The sequence below is a fragment of the Phyllobates terribilis genome, unplaced genomic scaffold (assembly GCF_046119375.1).
Source record: "Phyllobates terribilis strain yellow unplaced genomic scaffold, ASM4611937v1 Scaffold_5__5_contigs__length_657084704, whole genome shotgun sequence".
Taxonomy (NCBI): Eukaryota; Metazoa; Chordata; class Amphibia; order Anura; family Dendrobatidae; genus Phyllobates; species Phyllobates terribilis.
Genome location: NW_027362765.1, coordinates 340,287,925 through 340,308,103, shown reverse-complemented (window position 1 = coordinate 340,308,103; position 20,179 = coordinate 340,287,925).

The window sequence follows — 20,179 nt, the reverse complement described above, 5'->3', positions numbered from 1 at the left end:
AAGACAATTTTCAATTATGTTAGTACCCACAGTTATTTTAGGGTGACTTTCATGACGGTCAATGTCCACAATAATCACTCCCTGTGCCGGCAGTTCAACTTTACCAATTTTAATGGTCATCTCCTTGAACCCCATCTGCGGCACGGGTAAGCCATTACTGGCGATGATGCTCAAGTTACTGTCTGGATACTGTGTGATATCAGCATCAGTCCAATACTGCTTAAAAAGTACATAAGGGATTGTGGTTACTTGCGACCCAGTATCCAGCAAGGCGCTCATGGGGATACCGTCCAGCACCACGGGTAAAACCGGGCGCCCCCCAATGTACTTATCACGCCAATTATAAGGGCCTGGTGATCTTATGCCTGGGGGTCGGCCCTCTGCCCCAGGTAGGACCCGTTTAAATTACAGTACCTGGAAATGTGTCCGGGCTGGTTGCATCGACGGCAAATGGGCTGTCCATCCTCTGCGTAGCGGTCTGTGGGCCTCCCTCGGAACGACGGGATCCTCCTCTGTCGACGCCACGGGACATCCTCCGGACTTGAAGCCAGCTCGATGGGTCTTGACGGGTCCACTTGCAACGCCTGGACGGTCCTGGTCAACGCCGCGACGCTCCTGGTCAGCTCCTGGACTTGGTGGTGCAGGCCTTTCGACGGGGCTTGGTTCAGGGCCTGTGCATCAGCCTCCACGGAGTCCATAGAGGAGGGCGCCGCCTCCTGGTGGTAGGTGATAGCAGGGCGCCGGGGGTTTTATAGCGCCACTGGTTGCAGATTCACGGAGCACCCTTATGGCCCTGTCCTTAAATTGGGCAAAGGTCAGGTCGGGGTTCTGAAAGAACATGAGGCGCAGTTGGGCCCTGTGGGCGCTAGACAGCAGACCTTCTATGAATTGTTCTGTTAGCAGCTTATCGGTTTCCTGCACACTGCCAGGGTCAGTTTGTTGAATAGCCCTCAAGGCTTCCTGCAGATTTAGGGCATAGTCTCTGATGCTGTCCTGTGCCCGCTGCTTACATCCATAGAACCTCATTTTAATCTCAGCGGAGGTACGTGTATCAAAGGTACCCCGCAGCCGGGCCAGAATACCCTTCACAGTCCTTTTCTCCTCAGTGGGCCATGATTTTACCTCCCTTTGGGCTGCGCCAGTTAACTGCCCTGTTAATATGCTGACCTTCTGCTCCTCTGTCAGGGGGTAAACCTGGAACAAACTGTATAGCCTTTCCTTGAAGTCAGTTAGGGCATGGGGCTCCCCTGAGTATTTGGGCAGCCAGGCCGCTCCAGGGATGTAGGGCAGGGAAAAGGGCATCACCGCTGCTGCAGCTGCGTTGGTGGTAGTGGGCGCCTCTGTGTCCGACATCTTCCTCCCCCCTAGTTAAGCGTGGCCTACCTTCCGACGATCCTCTTCTGTAGGCCGCGGCTCCGCTGCTGCTGCTATGGACGAGGACCTGGCGTCGCGTCCTGATGACGTCAGCGTCGCTCTCTCTCCCTTCCAGGACCTTGCGCTGCGTCGGTGCGTGGGGCGGAGCTTCGGATCTCGCGCGGTTTTGACGTCCACGCCCCTCTTCTTCCCGCGCGGCGTCCTGAAGATAGCGTCCGATGGCGGGAAGCAGCCGCGGATGGCGGGAAGATGGCCGAAGACGGTGGGAAACAGTCCAAGATGGCGTCTGATGGCGGGAATCGGCTCCGGATGGCGGGAAACGACTCCGGACGGCGGGAAACGGTCCAAGATGGCGTCTAATGGCGGGAATCGGCTCCGGATGGCGGGAAACGACTCCACAGGTAAGTTACAAAAGTCTTTTTCAGGCACGCAGTACCCGGTGGTTGCGGGCACGAAATCCTGCCGACTACGCCAAAGCTGACTCGCCCCCTGGGCCGTGGGGCACTCGGATCCGGGCAATAGGGAAACGGTGGGAGTAGTAGTGGCAACCCGGTTCCGTGGCTCAGGGTGGTCAGGCCAGTGGTAGTCCGTTATGTACTGATGTTTATGTCCGACTATGCCACCCGTGGATTGCGGTTATTAGGAACCGCCGCTGCATGCAGACCGCTGGGGCTGATGAGGTGTGCAGCTAGGGTAGTGTGACTCCCCACGGGAAGAGTGCGGCCCCAGGGCAGTATAGTGGATGGTGGGAGTGATGGTAGTGAGAGTCCCAGTGCTGGTAGTGCTGGAGGAGCAAGGAGCACACAGACAACAGGTTGCAGTCCAGGGTCTTTACTAAAACAGGTAAATTGACCCACAAACAGTCCCGGCTAGGAGGGGACCTGGATGTCTGAGAGCAACGGGGAAATTGGCCCTGGTCAGGGTGAGGGTGTAGGCCTACCGTGCTTTCTGCGCTCCTTCTGGCTATCTCCTCCTGATAGGATAACAGCCCACGTTTCCGAGCTCTCCGTGTATTCTCGCCTGTATGGCCTGCGACGTGGGTTCCTTTCTGCTCCCAGCCTTGTACGGCTTTACTGGTCCCTTCGGTTGTGGCAGGGCCTCCAGGCTTCTTAGGCTAAGGAATGTACAGTCCCTTGCGGACTGGTTCTCTGCTGGGGGATGTGGAATCCTTCCAGCCTCAGACACCAAAGTCTGGTAAAGTTAAGTCTTTTCTCTGCCAAGACAGGCTCTCTTCGCCTCTTGTCTCTGACTTGTGGCTCTCCTACTGCCACACTTCCTCTTAGGTGCAATCAACTTTCTGTCCCTGCTCCACTCTGGGACACGTCTCAGTGCTGAGACAGGCAATCCAGTTCTCTCTAACCCTGCCCTCAGTACCAGCTTTTATAGGGGCAGCCAGCTCCCCCTACTGGCCTGAGACAGGAGGCATTGCATGCTAATGTTCCCCTGACTAGAGAACCTCCCCCTTGCTCTCAGACACAGCTTTAATTACACTTGTGGCATCCAGGTCAGGGTGACACAGATACCCTTCAAATGAAAGCTGAAAGTCTGAACTTCAACTGCATCTGAATTGTTTTGTTTAAAATTCATTGTGGTAATGTCTAGAACCAAAATTAGAAAAATGTTGTCTCTGTCCAAATATATATGGACCTAACTGTATGTCTAGTGAAACCTTTTCTTATACTACAAATGAAGTAGCTGAAATTATTTCCAATGTCTGAATTCCCAGTGATTTGGCACAAAGAATACCACATGGCTTGAGGGTAAACTTTCAACCAACAATGTTTAAAGATAATGACAATTTTTGTAAAAGATTCGAGCAAATTTTAAACAAGTACTCTTTCAACTTGTTTGTATTGGCATTCCTTGAGAAAGACGCCAATACAAACCTTTCTATGAACTCAGAAAAAAGGTACATACCCATGCCTACGCTGCCCGCAATGTAGCAATATACAGCGGGGTGATACTTTTTTCCACCCCCATACCGGGATTAGAATTCAAGGTTTTTTTACTTGTGATTCTTCTTTTGTAGTGTATGCGATCAAATGTCCTTGATGGTCTCATATATGTTGGTGAGACAACCTAACCTATACGAGACCGCATATCTCAAAACAAGTCGAGTATAAGATGTGGGAAGACTTATCTCCCCTTATCTTACCATTTTAATTTAAAGAAGCACTCCGTAGAACAAGTCAATTTTCAGTTTCTGGAACATGTACCACCATTAATATGTGGGGATAATAGGATTCAGGCATTAAAACGTCGTGAAGCTTTTTAGATCCATACGTTGGATACGTTGTAACCTCGGGATTTAAATAGAGAGTATGAGTTATCTAGCTTTCTGTAAATGTATTAATTATTGTTTTTCTGTTTCAGACACGTACTACTTGATTCCTTTCTCTGGAACTGCATGAAATCACATTTCTTCTCATAGAACTTTATTCACTCCTGTGGGTGATGATGTTGTCTGTTGATTAATGCTAGATATCACCTACTCCTCTCTATTTTCTTCTCTTCCTTTCTTTTCTTTTATTTCAATCTAATACTACATTGGGTAGTGATCAGTATATTTCCCTAAATTATTTTTCCTTATATTTTTTTTTCCCTTGGTCTAGTTTATCCCTTAAACATGTATTACTATATTTTTCTTACTAATACCATTGGTAGCCAGAGGTCTACGCTTTATGAACACCTGTGATTCTATTATATATATATTCCCCATTCATTTTAACTGCCTTTACCTATTTTTTTCTTTTCTATTTGGATCTGGGTTATTGCAGATCCAATAACATGACACCGGGTGGCGACATACACATTTGTGCTTGTTACTTCCGTGTTTGCGATCATGTGACCTGATCACATGACCAGAAGTGAGTCATGCAGGTCCTTTTGCTCAGATTCCATTGCAACTTATGAAACAGGAAGTGGCCAATTGTCAGATCCTTGTCTCATTACACGGTTGCGTCTAGATCGCAGTTGATTTTTTGTGGTCCTCACTTTAGCCACTCCATTCTAGACGCCTCACTGCTGAACTTTCTAGATCGGAGTTGATCTTTTGAGGTTCTCACATGCTCCTCTTCGATCTAGTGCTTTCAGTGCTGAGGCGTCTAGATCGGAGTTTATCTTTTGAGGTTCTCACATTCTCCTCTTCGATCTAGTGCTTTCAGTGCTGAGGTGTCTAGATTGGAGTTTATCTTTTGTGTTAACCGTTTTAACAGTTCCACTCTAGATACTTCAGTGTTGAGGTGACTAGATCGGAGTTGCTGGAGTGAGGGCCTCAAGAGAACAACTCCAATGTAGACAGTTCAGCACTGACACCACTAGATCGTAGTTGATTCCAGGAGCTTCTCATACACTCTGCAATCTAGATGCCTCTTCTGGCTTTTTATTGTAGTTTTAATGCTTTTTTATGGAATTGCTCATGTTTTTAATGGAGCAAACATCACAGGTCAAACAGGATTTTTTTATGCACTGTTATATATTTTTTCTATTTTTACACTCTTATACTTTGTGTTTGGGCAAAATTCTTTTTTTTCCAGATTAATAAAACTTGCATTGTCACTTTTTGCAATATAAAAAATTACACTCAGCACTGATTATTCAGTTTTGCCAGAATGTGACTTTTCCCATTTGTCCACAGCCCCGACATAGTGAAGAGTGTGCGGAGCTCCACGGGGAGAGGTGTAAAAGAGCGCCCCCGACAGTCACTATAATATACAAAACAGAATATATACAGTACAGACCAAAAGTTTGGACACACCTTCTCATTTAAAGATTTTTCTGTATTTTCATGACTATGAAAATTGTACATTCACACTGAAGGCATCAAAACTATGAATTAACACATGTGGAATTATATACTTAACAAAAAAGTGTGAAACAACTGAAAATATGTCTTATATTCTAGGTTCTTCAAAATAGCCACCTTTTGCTTTGATGACTGCTTTGCACACTCTTGGCATTCTCTTGATGAGCTTCAAGAGGTAGTCATCGGAAATGGTCTTCCAACAATCTTGAAGGAGTTCCCAGAGATGCTTAGCACTTTTTGGCCCTTTTACCTTCACTCAGTCCAGCTCACCCCAAACCATCTCAATTGGGTTCAGGTCTGGTGACTGTGGAGGCCAGGTCATCTGGCGTTTCACCCCATCACTCTCCTTCTTGTCAAATAGCCCTTACACAGCCTGGGGGTATGTTTGGTGTCATTGTCCTGTTGAAAAATAAATGATGGTCCAACTAAACGCAAACCAGATGGAATAGCATGCCGCTGCAAGATGCTGTGGTAGCCATGCTGGTTCAGTATGCCTTCAATTTTGAATAAATCCCCAACAGTGTCACCAGTAAAGCACCCCCACACCATCACACTTCCTTCTCCATGCTTCACGGTGGGAACCCGGCATTGAGAGTCCATCCGTTCACCTTTTCTGCGTCTCACAAAGACACGGTGGTTGGAACCAAAAATCTCAATTTGGACTCATCAGACCAAAGCACAGATTTCCACTGTTCTGATGTCCATTCCTTGTGTTCTTTAGCCCAAACAAGTCTCTTCTGCTTGTTGCCTGTCCTTAGCAGTGGTTTCCTAGCAGCTATTTTACCATGAAGGCCTGCTGCACAAAGTCTCCTCTTCACAGTTGTTGAAGAGATGTGTCTGCTGCTAGAACTCTGTGTGGCATTGACCTGGTCTCTAATCTGAGCTGCTGTTAACCTGTGATTTCTGAGGCTGGTGACTCGGATAAACTTATCCTCAAAAGCAGAGGTGACTCTTGGTCTTCCTTTCCTGGGGAGGTCCTCATGTGAGCCAGTTTCTTTGTAGCGCTTGATGGTTTTTGCAACTGCACTTTCAAAGTTTGCCCAATTTTGCGGACAGACTGACCTTCATTTCTTAAAGTAATGATGGCCACTCATTTTTCTTTACTTAGCTGCTTTTTTCTTGCCATAATACAAATTCTAACAGTCTTTCAGTAGGACTATCTGCTGTATTTTCACTGAAAGTCGCACGCGTATTTTCACTGAAACTCAGCAGCCATTTGAAAGACATCAAAAATGGGCTTTTTGGAACAGTGATAGCAATGGTACACGTCATAGAGTTTCAGAAACGAGGTCTCCCACATGCGCACTAAGCAAATCATCAATCTAGATCATATGAGGTGAGGTGAGGTGAGGTACAGATCCTCATATGATCTAGATTGATGATTTGCTTAGTGACTTGGCTTGAACAAGTTTTATAAAGATTTTTTCTATTTTTCATTGTTTGACCTGTACTACTGTAATTCATGCTCATGTGGGTATCTATTATGGTGCTCTTTTCTTTTTTTTTTGGTTAATTATTAATACTTACTGCCCTTTTTTAAACATTGTGTTTTTGTCTGATTTTAAATATTACTAATAAAGAATTCTTTGTATTTTTTGGATAATATTCAGTTTACGTCTTTTTTCTATTTGATATACTTACTAGTTGACGTTGAACAGCGTCACGTTTGGGTCCATCCTACTAAATTTCTGCATGACTCTATTGGTCAGTTATGTTGACTGACAAAGTTCCGAAGGTAGACAGCAGCAGTGGTCGGCCTCCTACACAACGAGTAAATTATTCATGATCATGAGGCCATCCATCTCCTTAGCTTTCTGTTCCTTGGAATGCAAGCGCATGTATGTAGTAGCAGCTAGGCCTGAGGTGGTCAGCGTTTTGGCGCATATCCTACCTCCTACGATGATTGCTGGATGTTTTCCTGCTACTATCCCTGTTCTATGACTCCCGTTTAAAAAAAGCTTGATGTGATGAATGATGGATGAGGTGGTGGCAAAGGAGAAAGAGCAGGAGGAACAGGAACCATTCACACCAATGTCAGGTCAGTCAACCACACATGTCTTGTAGGATATGTTTCTGTACCAAAAGGAGAGGTTTGGCTACACAGTTATAGGGCATACAGTGAGTGCAATGCCTACCAAAAATTTTGAGGCACTCCAATGCCCCTTAGAAGTGACATGGAGGTCAGAGGGCCTTAACTAAACCTTTTTTTCCATGTATAGCAACTGGGTCTCCTGTACACTGTTGGCCTAAGCAGTGAATGGAAAGCTTTCCAAAAATTATGAGGAACTGCAATGCCCCTTGAAACAGACGTGGATTACAGCGTACTAAAAACCTTCTACCCATTATTGGGGAGTGGGTCTCCCTTAGTGTTCACTTATGCATTGAAAAGCAAAAGCTGACTAAAAGTGTGGTGGAGGTCGCAGTGGAATAAAAAGACAATATCAATGCCCCTTGGAAGAGACATGGAGGTCACTGTAGCTTAACAAGACGATTTTAATGCACTTTGGAAGAGACGTGGAGTTCAGAGTGGTTTAACAAGACGTTTTTAATGCCCCTTGGAAGAGACGTGGAGGTCACAGTAGCTTAACAAGATGGTTTTAATACCCCTTGGAAGAGACGTGGAGTTCAGAGTGGTTTAAAAAGACGTTTTTAATGACCCTTGGAAGAGACGTGGAGGTCACAGTAGCTTAACAAGACAGTTTTGATGCCTCTTGGAAGAGACTTGGAGTTCAGAGTGGTTTAACAAGACGGTTTTATTACTCCTTGTAAGAAACATGGAGTCCAGATTGGTTTAACAAGACAAGTTTAATGCCCCTTGGAAGAGACGTGGAGTTCAGAGTGGTTTAACAAGATGGTTTTAACGGCCCTTGGAAGAGACGTGGATTTCAGAGTGGTTTAACAAGACGGTTTTAATGCCCCTTAGAAGAGACGTGGAGGTCACAGTGGAATAAAGAGACAATATCAATGCCCCTTGGAAGAGTGGTGGAGGTTACAGTGGAATAAAGATACAATATCAATGCCCCTTGGATGAGAGGTTGAGTTCAGAGTGGTTTAGCAACACGGTTTTAGTGCCCCTTGGAAGAGACGTGGAGGTCATAGTAGCTTAACAAGACGGTTTTAAAGCCCCTTGGAAGAGACATGGAGGTCACTGTAGCTTAAAAAGATGATTTTAATGCGCTTTGAAAGAGACGTGGAGTTCAGAGTGGTTTAACAAGATGTTTTTAATGCCCCTTGGAGGAGACGTGGAGGTCACAGTAGCTTAACAAGACGGTTTTAATGCCCCTTGGAAGAGACGTGGAGTTCAGAGTGGTTTAACAAGACATTTTTAATGCCCCTTGGAAGAGACGTGGAGGTCACAGTAGCTTAACAAGATGGTTTTAATGCCCCTTGGAAGAGACGTGGAGTTCAGAGTGGTTTAACAAAACGTTTTTAATGTCCCTTGTAAGAGGCGTGGAGGTCACAGTAGCTTAACAAGATGGTTTTAATGCCTCTTGGAAGAGAATTGGAGTTCAGAGTGGTTTAACAAGACGGTTTTAATGCCCCTTGGAAAAGACGTGGAGGTCACAGTAGAATAAAGAGACAATATCAATGCCCCTTGGAAGAGTGGTGGAGGTTACAGTGGAATAAAGATACAATATCAATGCCCCTTGGAAGAGACGTGGAGTTCAGAGTGGTTTAGCAAGACGGTTTTAATGCCCCTTGGAAGAGACGTGGAGAACATAGTAGCTTAACAAGATGGTTTTAATGCCCCTTGGAAGAGACGTGGAGTTCAGAGTGGTTCAACAAGACAGTTTTAATGCCCCTTGGAAAATACGTGGAGGTCACAATAGCTTAACAAGACGGTTTTAATGCCCCTTGGAAGAGACGTGGAGGTCACAGTAGCCTAAAAAGACGGTTTTAGTGCCGTTTAGAAGGGACGTGGAGTTAAGAGTGGTTTAACAAGTCGATTTTAATGCCCCTTGGAAGAGACGTTGAGTTCAGAGTGGTTTAACAAGAAGGTTTTAATGCCCCTTGGAAGAGACGTGGAGGTCACAGTAGCTTAGCAAGACGGTTTTAATGCCCCTTGGAAGAGACATGGAGTTCAGAGTGGTCTAACAAGATGGTTTTAAGACCCTGTGGAAGAGACGTGGAGGTCAGAATAGCTAGACAAGACAGTTTTAATGCCCCTTGGAAGAGTGGTGGAAGTCGCAGTGGAACAAAAAGACAATATCAATGCCCCTTGGAAGAGCTGTGGAGTTCAGAGTTTTTTAACAAGACGGTTTTAATGCCCCTTGGATGAGTGGTGGAGGTCGAAGTGGAATAAAAAGACAATATCAATGCCCCTTGGTAGAGTGGTGGAGGTCGCAGTGAAATAAAAAGACAATATCAATGCCCAGTGAAAGAGACGGGGAGGTCATAGTAGCTGAACAAGACGGTTTTAATGCCCCTTGGAAGAGTGGTGAAGGTCAGAGTGGTTTAATAAGACGGTTTTAATGCCCCTTGGAAGAAACGTGGAGGTCACAGTAGCTTAACAAGACGGTTTTAATGCCTCTTGGAAGAGACTTGGGGTTCAAAGTGGTTTAACAAGACGGTTTTATTACCCCTTGTGAGAAACGTGGAGTCCAGATTGGTTTAACAAGACAGTTTTAATGCCCCTTGGAAGAGACGTGGAGATCACAGTAGCTTAAAAAGACGGTTTTAATGCCACTTGGAAGAGACGTGGAGTTCAGAGTGGTTTAACAAGATGGTTTTAACGGCCCTTGGAAGAGACGTGGATTTCAGAGTGGCTTAACAAGACGGTTTTAATGCCCCTTGGAAGAGACGTGGAGGTCACAGTGGAATAAAGAGACAATATCAATGCCCCTTGGAAGAGTGGTGAAGGTTACAGTGGAATAAAGATACAATATCAATGCCCCTTGGAAGAGAGGTTGAGTTCAGAGTGGTTTAGCAAAACGGTTTTAATGGCCCTTGGAAGAGACGTGGAGGTCATAGTAGCTTAACAGGACGGTTTTAAAGCCCCTTGGAAGAGACATGGAGGTCACTGTAGCTTAAAAAGACAATTTTAATGCACTTTGAAAGAGACGTGGAGTCCAGAGTGGTTTAACAAGACGTTTTTAATGCCCCATGGAAGAGACGTGGAGGTCTCAGTAGCTTAACAAGACGGTTTTAATGCCCCTTGGAAGAGACGTGGAGTTCAGAGTGGTTTAACAAGACGTTTTTAATGCCCCTTGGAAGAGACGTGGAGGTCACAGTAGCTTAACAAGACGGTTTTAATGCCCCTTGGAAGAGACGTGGAGTTCAGAGTGGTTTAACAAGACATTTTTAATGCCCCTTGGAAGAGACGTGGAGGTCACAGTAGCTTAACAAGATGGTTTTAATGCCTCTTGGAAGAGACTTGGTGTTCAGAGTGGTTTAACAAGACGGTTTTAATGCCCCTTGTAAGAGACGTGGAGTTCAGAATGGTTTAACAAGATGGTTTTAATGCCCCTTGGAAGAGACGTGGAGGTCATAGTAGCTTAACAAGACAATTTTAATGCCACTTTGAAGAGACATGGAGTTCAGAGTGGTTTAACAAGACGGTTTTAATGCCCCTTGGAAGAGACGTGGAGGTCACAGTAGAAGAAGGAGAAAATATCAATGCCCCTTGGAAGAGACGTGGAGTTCAAAGTGGTTTAGCAAGACGCTTTTAATTCCCCTTGGAAGAAACGTGGAGGACATAGTAGCTTAACAAGACTGTTTTAATGCGCATTGGAAGAGACATGGAGTTCAGAGTGGTTCAACAAGACGGTTTTAATGCCCCTTGGAAGAGACTTGGAGGTCACAGTAGCCTAAAAAGACGGTTTTAGTGCTGTTTAGAAGAGACGTGGAGTTAAGTGTGGTTTAACAAGTCGATTTTAATGCCCCTTGGAAGAGACGTTGAGTTCAGAGTGGTTTAACAAGACGGTTTTAATGCCCCTTGGAAGAGACATGGAGTTCAGAGTGTTCTAACAAGATGGTTTTAATGCCCCTTGGAAGAGACGTGGAGGTCACAGTAGCTTAACAAGATGGTTTTAATGTCCCTTGAAAGAGTGGGGGAGGTTACAGTGGAATAAAAAGACAATTTCAATTCCCCGTGGAAGAGAGGTGGAGGTCACAGTAGCTTAACAAGAAGGTTTTCATGCCCCTTGGAAGAGTGCTGGATGTCACAGTGGAATAAAAACACGATATCAATGTCCTGTGGAAGAGACTTGGAGAACACAGTAGCTTAACAAGACGGTTTTAATGCTATTTGAAAGAGTGGTGGAGGTTACAGTGGAATAAAAAGACAATATCAATGCCCCTTGGAAGAGTGGTGCATGTCGCAGTGGAATAAAAAGACTATATCAATGCCCCGTGGAAGAGACGTGGAGAACACAGTAGCTTAACAAGACAATTTTAATGCCCCTTGGAAGAGTGGTAGAGGTAACAGTGGAATTAAAAAGACGATATCAATGCCCCGTGGAAGAGACTTGGAGAACACAGTAGCCTAACAACATGGTTTTAATGCCCATTGGAAGAGTGGTGGAGATCGCATTAGAATAAAAAGACAATATCAATGCCCCTTGGAAGAGAGGTGCAGGTCACAGTAGCTTAACAAGATGGTTTTAAAGCACGTTGGAAGAGTGGTGGAGGCCGCTGTGGAAAAAAAAAACAATATCAAAGCCCTGTGAGAGAGACGTGGAGGTCACAGTAGCTTAAATAGACGGTTTTAATGCCCCTTGAAAGAGCTGTAGAGTTCAGAGTGGTTATCAAGATGGTTTTAATGACCCTTGGAAGAGAAGTGGAGGTCAGAGTAGCTTGACAAGACGGTTTTAATGTCCCTTGGAAGAGTGGTGGAGGTTACAGTGAAATGAAAAGACAATATCACTGCCACGTGGAAGAGACATGGAGGTCACAGTAGCTGAACAAGATGGTTTTAATGCCCCTTGGAAGAGTGGTGGATTTCAGAGTGGCTTAATAAGATGGTTTTAATGCCCCTTGGAAGAGACGTCAAGGTCCCAGTAGCTCAACAAAAGATGGTTTTAATGCCACTTGGAAGAGTGGTGGAGGTTACAGTGGAATAAAAAGACAATATCAATGCCCCGTGGAAGAGACATGGAGGTCACAGCAGCTTAACAAGATGGTATTAATGCCCCTTGGAAGAGTTGTTGAGGTCGCAGTGGAATAAAAAGACGATATCAATGCCCCTTGGAAGAGTGGTGGAGGTCGCAGTGGAATAAAAAGACAATATCAATGTCCCGTGGAAGAGACGTGGAGGTCACAGTAGCTTAATAACACGGTTTTAATGCCCCTTGGATGAGTGGTGGAGGTCGCAGTGGAATAAAAAGACAATATCAATTCCCCGTGGAAGAGACGTGGAGGTCATAGTAGCTTAAATAGACGGTTTTAATGCCCCTTGGAATAGCTGTGGAGTTCAGAGTGGTTTAACAAGATGGATTTATTGCCCTGTGGAAGAGACGTGGAAGTCACTGTAGCTTAGCAAAATAGTTTTAATGCCCCTTGGAAGAGTGGTGGAGGTTACAGTGGAATAAAAAGACAATATCAATGCCCCGTGGAAGAGACGTGGAGTATACAGTAGCTTAAAAAGACGGTTTTAATGCCCCTTGGAAGAGTGGTGGGGGTTACAGTGGAATAAAAAGACAATATCAATGCCCTATGGAACAGACGTGGAGGTCACAGTAGCTTAACAAGACGGTTTTAATGCCCCTAGGCAGAGTGGTGGAGGTCGCAGTGGAATAAAAATACAATATCAATGCCCCTTGAAAGAATTGTGGAGGTTGCAGTTGAATAAAAAGACAATATCAGTGACCCCTTGGAAGAGTGGTGGAGGTCGCAGTAGTATAAAATGACAATATCAATGCCCCTTGGAAGAGAGGTGCAGGTCACAGTAGCTTAACAAGATGGTTTTAAAGCACGTTGGAAGAGTGGTGGAGGCCGCTGTGGAAAAAAAAAACAATATCAAAGCCCTGTGAGAGAGACGTGGAGGTCACAGTAGCTTAAATAGACGGTTTTAATGCCCCTTGAAAGAGCTGTAGAGTTCAGAGTGGTTATCAAGATGGTTTTAATGACCCTTGGAAGAGAAGTGGAGGTCAGAGTAGCTTGACAAGACGGTTTTAATGTCCCTTGGAAGAGTGGTGGAGGTTACAGTGAAATGAAAAGACAATATCACTGCCACGTGGAAGAGACATGGAGGTCACAGTAGCTGAACAAGATGGTTTTAATGCCCCTTGGAAGAGTGGTGGATTTCAGAGTGGCTTAATAAGATGGTTTTAATGCCCCTTGGAAGAGACGTCAAGGTCCCAGTAGCTCAACAAAAGATGGTTTTAATGCCACTTGGAAGAGTGGTGGAGGTTACAGTGGAATAAAAAGACAATATCAATGCCCCGTGGAAGAGACATGGAGGTCACAGCAGCTTAAAAAGATGGTATTAATGCCCCTTGGAAGAGTTGTTGAGGTCGCAGTGGAATAAAAAGACGATATCAATGCCCCTTGGAAGAGTGGTGGAGGTCGCAGTGGAATAAAAAGACAATATCAATGTCCCGTGGAAGAGACGTGGAGGTCACAGTAGCTTAATAACACGGTTTTAATGCCCCTTGGATGAGTGGTGGAGGTCGCAGTGGAATAAAAAGACAATATCAATTCCCCGTGGAAGAGACGTGGAGGTCATAGTAGCTTAAATAGACGGTTTTAATGCCCCTTGGAATAGCTGTGGAGTTCAGAGTGGTTTAACAAGATGGATTTATTGCCCTGTGGAAGAGACGTGGAAGTCACTGTAGCTTAGCAAAATAGTTTTAATGCCCCTTGGAAGAGTGGTGGAGGTTACAGTGGAATAAAAAGACAATATCAATGCCCCGTGGAAGAGACGTGGAGTATACAGTAGCTTAAAAAGACGGTTTTAATGCCCCTTGGAAGAGTGGTGGGGGTTACAGTGGAATAAAAAGACAATATCAATGCCCTATGGAACAGACGTGGAGGTCACAGTAGCTTAACAAGACGGTTTTAATGCCCCTAGGCAGAGTGGTGGAGGTCGCAGTGGAATAAAAATACAATATCAATGCCCCTTGAAAGAATTGTGGAGGTTGCAGTTGAATAAAAAGACAATATCAGTGACCCCTTGGAAGAGTGGTGGAGGTCGCAGTAGTATAAAATGACAATATCAGTGCCCCTTGGAAGAGGGGTGGAGGTAAAGGTGGAATAAAAAGACAATATCAAAGCCCCGTGGTAGAGAGGTGGAGGTCATAGTAGCTGAACAAGATGGTTTTAATGACCCATGGAAGAGTCGTGAAGTTCAGTGTGGTTTAATAAGACGGTTTTAATGCCCCTTGCAAGAGACGTGGAGGTCACAGTAGCTTAAAAAAAGACGATTTTAATTCCCCTTGGAAGAGTGGTGGGGGTTACAGTGGAATAAAAAGACAATATCAATGCCCCGTGGAAGAGACGTGGAGGTCACAGTATCTTAACAAGATGGTTTTAATGCCCCTAGGCAGAGTGGTGGAGGTCACAGAGGAATAAAAATACAATATCAATGTCCATTGGAAGAGTGGTGGAGGTCGCAGTGGAATAAAAAGACAATATCAATGCCCCGTGGAAGAGACGTGGAGGTCACAGTAGCTTAACAAGATGGTTTTAATGCTTCTTGGAAGAGCTGTGGAGTTCAGAGTGGTTTATCACGATGGTTTTAATGCCCCTTGGAAGAGTTGTGAAGGTTACAGTGGAATAAAAAGACAATATCAATGCCCCATGAAATAGACGTGGAATTCACAGTATCTTAAAAAGACGGTCTTAATGCCCCTTGGAAGAGTGTTGGAGGTCGCAGTGGAATAAAAAGACAATATCAATGCCCCTTGGAAGAGTGGTGGAGGTCACAGTGGAATAAAGAAACAGTATAAATGCCACGGGGAAGAGACGTGGAGGTCACAGTAGCTTAATAAGATGGTTTTATGCCCCTTGGAAGAGAGGTGTAGGTCGCTGTGGTATAAAAAGACAATATCAATGCCCCTTGGAAGAGACGTGGACGTCACAGTAGCTTAACAAGATGTTTTTAATGCCCATTAGAAGAGTGGTGGAGGTCGCTGTGGAAATAAAAGACAATATAAAAGCCCCGTGGAAGAGACGTGGAGGACACAGTAGCTTAAATCGATGGTTTTAATGCCCCTTGGAATAGCTGTGGAGTTCAGAGTGGTTTAACAAGATTGTTTTAATGCCCCTTGGAAGATACGTGGAGTTCACAGTAGCTTAACAAGACGGTTTTAATGCCACTTGCGTGAGTGGTGGACATCGCAGTGGAATAAAAAGACAATATTAATGCCCCTTGGAAGAGACGTGGAGGTCACAGTAGCTTAAAAAGACGGTTTTAATGTCCCTCTCAAGAGTTGTGGAGGTCGCAGTGGAATAAAAAGACAATATCAATGCCCATGGAAGAGTTGTGGAGGTCGCAGTGGAATAAAAAGACAATATCAATGCCCCGTGGAAGAGACGTGGAGGTCCCAGAAGCTTAACAAGATGGTTTTAATGCCCCTTGGAAGAGCTGTGGAGTTCAGAGTGGTTTATCAAGATGGTTTTAATGCCCCTTGGAAGAGACGTGGAGGTCACAGTAGCTTAACAAGACGGTTTTAATGCCCCTTGGAAAAGTGGTGGAGGTTACGGTGGAATAAAAAGACAATATCAATGCCCCAAGGAAGAGACATGGAGGTCACAGTAGCTTAACAAGATGGTTTTAATGCCCCTTGGAAGAGTGATGGAGGTCGCAGTAGAATAAAAAGACAATATTAATGCCCCGTGGAAGAGACGTGGAGGTCACAGTAGCTTAAATAGACGGTTTTAATGCCCCTTGGAATAGCTATGGAGTTCAGAGTGGTTTAACAAGATGGCTTTAATTCCCCTTGGAAGACACGTGTAGGTCACAGTAGCTTAACAAAACTTTCTTAATGCCCATTGGATGAGTGGTGGAGGTCGTAATGGAATAAAAAGACAATATCAATGCCCCTTGGAAGAGACGTGGAGGTCACAGTAGCTTTAAAAGACAGTTTTAATGCCCCTTGGAAGAGTGGTGGAGGTGGCAGTGGAATAAAAAGACAATATCAATGGCCAATGGAAGAGTGGTGGAGGTCGCAGTGGAATAAAAAGACAATATCAATGGCCCGTGGAAGAGACGTGGAAGTCACAGTAGCTTAACAAGATGGCTTTAATGCCCCTTGGTAGGGCTGTGGAGTTCAGAGTGGTTTATCAAGATGGTTTTATTGCCACTTGGAAGAGACATGTAGGTCACAGTAGCTTAAGAAGAAGCTCTTAATGCCCCTTGGAAGAGTGGTGGAGGTGGCAGTGGAATAAAAAGACAATATCAATGCCACGGGGAATAGACGTCGAGGTCACAGTAGCTTAAGAAGATGGTTTTATGGCCCCTTGGAAGAGTGGTGGAGGTCGCAATGGAATAAAAAGACAATATCAATGACCCGTGGATGAGACGTTGAGGTCACAGTAGCTTAACAATATGGTTTTAATACCCCTTTGAAGAGTGGTGGAGTTCAGTGTGGTTCAATAAGACGGTTTTAATGCCCCATGGAAGAGACGGGGAGGTCACAGTAGCTTAACAAAAGACGGTTTTAATTCCCCTTGGAAGAGTGGTGGGGGTTATAGTGGAATAAAAAGACAATATCAATGCCCTATGGAAGAGACGTGGAGGTCACAGTAGCTTAACAAGATGGTTTTAATGCCCCTAGGCAGAGTGGTGGAGGTCGCAGTGGAATAAAAATACAATATCAATGCCCCTTGGAAGAATGGTGGAGGTCACAGTTGAATAAAAAGACAATATCATTGACCCCTTGGAAGAGTGGTGGAGGTTACAGTAGTATAAAAAGACAATATCAGTGCCCCTTGGAAGAGGGGTGGAGGTAAAGGTGGAATAAAAAGACAATATCAATGCCCCGTGGTAGAGACGTGGAGGTCATAGTAGCTGAAGAAGATGGTTTTAATGACCCATGGAAGAGTGGTGAAGTTCAGTGTGGTTTAATAAGACGGTTTTAATGCCCCTTGCAAGAGACATGGAGGTCACAGTAGCTTAAAAAAAGACGGTTTTAATTCCCTTTGGAAGAGTGGTGGGGGTTACAGTGGAATAAAGAGAAAATATCAATGCCCCGTGGAAGAGACGTGGAGGTCACAGTAGCTTAACAAGACGGTTTTAATGCCCCTAGGCAGAGTGGTGGAGGTCACAGAGGAATAAAAATACAATATCAATGACCCCTTGGAAGAGTGGTGGAGGTCGCAGTTGAATAAAAAGACAATATCAATGTCCCCTTGGAAGAGTGGTGGAGGTCACAGTGGAATAAAAAGACAATATCAATGCACCTTGGAAGAGGGGTGGAGGTTACCATGGAATAAAAAGACAATATCAATGCTCCGTGGAAGAGACGTGGAGGTCACATTAGCTTAACAAGACGGTTTTAATTCCCCTTGGATGAGTGGTGGAGGTCGCAGTGGAATAAAAAGACAATATAAATGCCCCTTGGAAGAGACGTGGAGGTCACAGTAGCTTAACAAGATGGTTTTAATGTCTCTTGGAAGAGTGGTGGTGGTTACAGTGGAATAAAAAGACAATATCAATGCCCCGTGGAAAAGAGGTGGAGGTCAGAGTAGCTTTAAAACAGTTTTAATGCCCTTGGAAGAGTGGTGGAGGTCACAGAGGAATAAAAAGACAATATCAATGTCCATTGGAAGAGTGGTGGAGGTCGCAGTGGAATAAAAAGACAATATCAATGCGCCGTGGAAGAGACGTTAAGGTCACAGTAGCTTAACAAGATGGTTTTAATGCTTCTTGGAAGAGCTGTGGAGTTCAGAGTGGTTTATCAAGATGGTTTTAATGCTCCTTGGAAGAGTAGTGAAGGTTACAGTGGAATAAAAAGACAATATCAATGCCCATGGAATAGATGTTGAGTTCACAGTAGCTTAAAAAGATGGTTTTAATGCCCCTTGGAAGAGTGTTGGAGGTCGCAGTGGAATAAAAAGACAATATCAATGCCCCGAGAAAGAGACGTGGAGGTCACAGTAGCTTAACAAGACGTTCTTAATACCCCTTGGAAGAGTGGTAGAGGTCGCAGTGGAATAAAAAGACAATATCAATGCCCCTTGGAAGAGTGGTGGAGGTCACAGTGGAATAAAGAGACAATATCAATGCCACGGGGAAGAGACGTGGAGGTCACAGTAGTTTAATAAGAAGGTTTTATGCCCCTTGGAAGAGAGGTGTAGGTCGCTGTGGTATAAAAAGACAAAATCAATTCCCCGTGGAAGAGACGTGGAGGTCACAGTAGCTTAACAAGATAGATTTAATGCCCCTTGGAAGAGCTGTGGAGTTCAGAGTGGTTTAACAAGACGGTTTTAATGCCCCTTTGAAGAGATATGTAGGTCACAGTAGCTTAACAAGACCGTTTTAATGTCTCTTGGAAGAGTGGTGGAGGTGACAGTGGAGTAAGAATACAATATCAATGGCCCGTGGAAGAGACGTGGAGGTCACAGTAGCTTAACAAGATGGTTTAAAAGCACCGTGGAAGAGACGTGGAGGACACAGTAGCTTAAATCGATGTTTATAATGCCCCTTGGAATAGCTGTGGAGTTCAGAGTGGTTTAACAAGATTGTTTTAATGCCCCTTGGAAGATATGTGGAGTTCACTGTAGCTTAGCAAGACTGTTTTAATGCCCCTTGAGTGAGTGGTGGACATCGCAGTGGAATAAAAAGACAATATTAATGCCCCTTGGAAGAGACGTGGAGGTCACAGTAGCTTAAAAAGACGGTTTTAATGTCCCTTGCAAGAGTGGTGGAGGTCGCAGTGGAATAAAAAGACAATATCAATGCCCATTGGAAGAGTTGTGGAGGTCGCAGTGGAATAAAAAGACAATATCAATGCCCCGTGGAAGAGACGTGGAGGTCCCAGGAGCTTAACAAGATGGTTTTAATGCCCCTTGGAAGAGCTGTGGAGTTCAGAGTGGTTTATCAAGATGGTTTTAATGCCCCTTGGAAGAGACGTGGAGGTCACAGTAGCTTAACAAGACGGTTTTAATGCCCCTTGGAAAAGTGGTGGAGGTTACGCTGGAATAAAAAGACAATATCAATGTCCCAAGGAAGAGACATGGAGGTCACAGTAGCTTAACAAGATGGTTTTAATGCCCCTTGGAAGAGTGATGGAGGTCGCAGTAGAATAAAAAGACAATATTAATGCCCCGTGGAAGAGACGTGGAGGTCACAGTAGCTTAAATAGACGGTTTTAATGCCCCTTGGAATAGCTGTGGAGTTCAGAGTGGTTTAACAAGATGGCTTTAATTCCCCTTGGAAGACACGTGTAGGTCACAGTAGCTTAACAAAACTTTCTTAATGCCCATTGGATGAGTGGTGGAGGTCGTAATGGAATAAAAAGACAATATCAATGTCCCTTGGAAGAGACGTGGAGGTCACAGTAGCTTTAAAGGACAGTTTTAATGCCCCTTGGAAGAGTGGTGGAGGTGGCAGTGGAATAAAAAGACAATATCAATGGCCAATGGAAGAGTGGTGGAGGTCGCAGTGGAATAAAAAGACAATATCAATGGCCCGTGGAAGAGACGTGGAAGTCACAGTAGCTTAACAAGATGGCTTTAATGCCCCTTGGTAGAGCTGTGGAGTTCAGAGTGGTTTATCAAGATGGTTTTATTGCCCCTTGGAAGAGACATGTAGGTCACAGTAGCTTAACAAGAAGCTGTTAATGCCCCTTGGAAGAGTGGTGGAGGTGGCAGTGGAATAAAAAGACAATATCAATGCCACGGGGAAGAGACGTCGAGGTCACAGTAGCTTAAGAAGATGGTTTTATGGCCCCTTGGAAGAGTGGTGGAGGTCGCAGTGGAATAAAAAGACAATATCAATGCCCCGTGGAAGAGACGTGGTAGTCACAGTGGCTTAACAAGATGGCTTTAATGCCCCTTGGTAGAGCTGTGGAGTTCAGAGTGGTTTAACAAGATGGTTTTAATGCCCCTTAGAAGAGT